The 3,837-nt window shown below is 38.8% G+C and overlaps 1 protein-coding gene across 2 annotated transcripts in view; it reads left to right on the top strand.

Annotated features, from left to right (window-relative positions):
- Positions 1-3,837, top strand: part of RGS13 (regulator of G protein signaling 13) — a 24,582-nt gene that overhangs the window by 1,896 nt on the left and 18,849 nt on the right. The window contains exon 3 of one of the 2 annotated variants that reach the window (XM_012802636.2): positions 316-356. The exons of the other annotated variant lie outside the window; for it this stretch is intronic. The gene's annotated coding sequence lies outside the window, so the exon portion shown is untranslated. The remainder of the gene's footprint in view (positions 1-315; positions 357-3,837) is intronic. 2 annotated transcript variants of the gene reach the window in all.

Here is a 3,837-nt window from a genome sequence, read left to right as displayed (position 1 = left end):
AAAATAAATTTTTTATCAATAGGATGTTTTAATCAAATTCTTATCCTAAAGAACTATACTTTTTTTAAAAATGGAATTCACTCTCTTGGGTAAAATACTAAATACTAAAAATATTTCTTAGAAGTTCTCGATTATAAATATGAGAGGGTTTTATTGTGTCACATTATATTTTGATGTAGTTAAACTGCAGACTGAGATGTATTCTTTAAAGATAAATATTGTTGAATGCAGGAATGCAAATAACTTTTTAAACCACTAGTCGTTTTGCAAATTCTTTGTCCTCAGACTGTGGATTACATTTTCACATTTTGTCAGATGAAATTTCAAAGGCTGCCTTTTCTCTCCTCATTTTAGAGGTATGGGAATTTACCTTCGCCTTTGTGTGCCTTTCAGCTCTCAAAATTACTTTGAAATATTTTGTCCTTTTCTTTCTCCACATTTAATCTCCTTTTTTCTTCTTATTTAAGCCTTGCATGTTTCTTTACTATCATTTTAGCAGTATTTGGTTGAAAGCGGTAATAAACTCGGTGGATCAATCTGACCTCTGTACCCAAACCTGGGTATTAAAATTCGTTGTGAATTCACCTCTTTGTTTTATTGTGGACAGTATTATGAGGACAAGGGGGATATTTTGCGATTTTTTTTCCAGCAAAGTAGTGATACATGGTGATTGTAAATCCCCTAGGAATCAACAGGAAGAAGCAGAGACAAGTGAGTGAAATTGCAGAAGGCAGGCTGCAGGGCACCAGGCAGCGGGCAATGGCACAGGGGAAGGGCTCCAGTCAGTGGGACAGCATCTGATTTCTGAAGGGACTGGAAAACCAGAGAGCTTCCTAACACTCAACTCTTTTGTAGTCTGTTTATCCTATGCACGATACATCTCGGGCACAATTCTATCACTAAATATTTTCTGAAATTTAATTATCAATGCTTTTACGACATATTCTATCTGTACTCCATAATTTAATAATTATCTGTGAGTGTTTGACTTAGAATACTAAACAACAAATAAACAACTGCTTACATAGAATTATCAAATCATATTTGAAAAAAACACTTTAGGCAAATTAGAGGCTAGTTGGAGCAGATAAGTCAGAAATATAAAAACATTATTTATATGTATTTTATACAGATATATTTCTATTTTCCTCTTTTTTCAATATCTGCCAACTGCGTGGCTTGGACCAGAGAACCTCCCTCTGAATCAGTCACATAGCTGAGCACAGGGTTGCTATCAGTCTAATAGAGCCTTTGTTGGAATTAGAGAAAGGCAGGCTTTCCATCACACGGATAAAGCCTCACTTGGGGTTCCAAATCTTGGCAAGGGAAGCCTGGGTGGATATCAGCCTCTTGTCTCCCTTGAGACCAGGCATCTCCATAGAGGGGACAACCTACATAATTCCACTTAAGCAGAAGCTCTGGCTGGGCTGGCCCCTAGTCCCTTTTCCTGTAGCTCACAAGTATGTCTCAGCTCCTCTGGCCAAACAAATCCCAACCACTCAGTACAATGCACACACCCAGATGTCTCTGAATCTCCATTACAGACCCAATTCTTTCTCTTTTTTTGCAGTTTTTGGCTGGGGCTGGGTTTGAACCCGCCATCTCCAGCATATGGGGCCAGCACCCTACTCCTTTGAGCCACAGGCACCACAGCAGACCCAACTCTTTCTAAAGCTGGGACCCAGCCACTAATATAATGTATGAACAATGTAAATATAGGAACATAGAAGAACAAAAATGAAGAGAAGAAGGATTGACAGAGACTTGTATATATGTTTAAGAACAGATAAGGCTAACGGGGAAAACTTGCGAGACCCGAGTTGGAGTGTAAAAAGAGGAAGAAACGTAGGCTGACAGAATGTGTGTTTCCTGTACAAACAAAAGAGTTTAGGAACTATTTTTTGAGTGACAGTGTGAGAAGTTGAAGGAAGATCAGATAAACTGGAACAGAAGGTTTTTGCATACATGCATTTTTTTCTTATCTTGACGGTTCCATTTTAGAAAAACAGAAAATGAGAATTGGAGGCTTAATTAATATGCCTGAGGCCCCACAGCTAATAATCTCAAGAACATAACAGAATTATTTGAATATACTCTTTCACCTCTCGGGAGCTGTGAGAACCCCCTAAACCCTAGTGCATCTGGAGATTACTTTACCTTCACTACGCCCCTGATCTCAGTGAGTGTTGCATACAAAAGACTGTTCTGCTTTTACCAAACAATTCCAGTAAGTTATAAAATAAAACATGATAACATATAAATAGACATACATTTGGGTTTGAAAGTGTGTGCACAGCTCCAGTAAATTAAGAGAGAAGACAGTGGGGTAAAAATCTGTTAAAGGTAGACAATAGGGAAGAGGCCACGTCTCAGTCAAAGGCAAGGATGACAAATTATACTGACAGAGAAGACGAGGGAAGGAAGTCTTCACTATCCTACTTAGATAACCAGAGTCTTTGGGTAACCACATTTTATAAGTGATCACAGAGATGAGGAATCATAAAACTTGAACTATATTAATGTAGTTCAAGGTCCAACTATATACAGGACCAGTATAGATAGCTCTTCAATTTCTTAGGCTCAATTATTTCATTCTATTTATCATTGGTCAGATTTAGCTTTCTAGAAGAAAGGTTTTATTGTCTTCACACTTCTATTTAAAGACCGAAATGAATCGCTTCTACCAACAAGAATCCTACATCTTTAGTCTTGCATTTAAAATCATCTGAAATCTGGGAGGGGGGAGGGAGAAGGGACGGGGGAATGGGTGGAGGGAGGGGGTTTGGAGGGATCGCTTCTGAGGTTTATCTTATAGGGGTACAGGTGAATCTTTGTAAGAGTAGAATGTGAACGTTTTAAAGCAATAACTGAGAAAATGACATGAAGGCTGTGTTGACCAGTTTGATGGAAGTATTTCAGATTGCATGTGAAAACCCCACACTGTACCCCAGAAGTGCATTAATGTACATAGTAAAAAATAAAAAATAAAAAAATAAAATAAAATCATCTAAAATCTAACTGCACAAATATATCACTATAATAAACTTTCCTTTTTGTTTAAGCTACTCTGAATATACTTTTGCAATCAAAAGAATCCTAATTAGTGAATTAACATATTCCCCTTCCTATATTTAACTTCCTTTTTTCATCTTACTCCTTCCTATAGATCTATTTAACTTCCTCGTTCCTTGACCCTCCTAACAGTGGAAACCCATACAGAAAAGAAAGTCCAGCAAGATCATGCCCCCTAGAGGTTCCTACCTTCAAACCTGCAAATGAACTTGAATCTGCACTTGTACTTTTCCCACTCTTTTCAGTTACAAGGGAAGAGGGACTCCTTATAGTTCTACTTCTCCAATGTCCCAGCCCCCACATTCTGAATTCTAGCCCCTTCTTCTTTCTCAGGAACCTAAAATTTATAGACTTTCCCTGTTTCTCCTGTGTCTTCAACCACTGTCTACAGCCAACTTTAGGGTGTGCCACTGATGTTGTAGACTTTATTGTAATGATGCCCTCTAGAGAAATGCCTCAAGCCCAGAACAGTCAAATGACAAGAGTGCTGCCTCTCTGTCTCTATCCAACCTTTTTGTCAATCACTTTCACAGAAGAAAGGAAGAGAGAGAGGAAGGGAGGGAAGGAGAGAAGGAAGGGGATGGGGGGAGAGGGGAAAGGAGGGGGAGAAAGGGAAGGGCACGGAAGGGAAGGGATTAATAGTAGTTCTGTGCAAGCAGTACTCCATTTGTTCTAGGCTTCATCTCCTCTGTTTTCCTCCTTTTTGTTTCTGTGCTCCCTGCTCTACTGAAACCACTCTCACTCTCTTTGTTAAGAAATCTGACA

This window comes from Otolemur garnettii, unplaced genomic scaffold, assembly GCF_000181295.1.
Source record: "Otolemur garnettii isolate 467f Iridium unplaced genomic scaffold, OtoGar3 scaffold00016, whole genome shotgun sequence".
NCBI lineage: Eukaryota > Metazoa > Chordata > Mammalia > Primates > Galagidae > Otolemur > Otolemur garnettii.
Note: the sequence above shows the minus strand (reverse complement) of the source record. Positions and strands in the feature narration are given on the sequence as shown.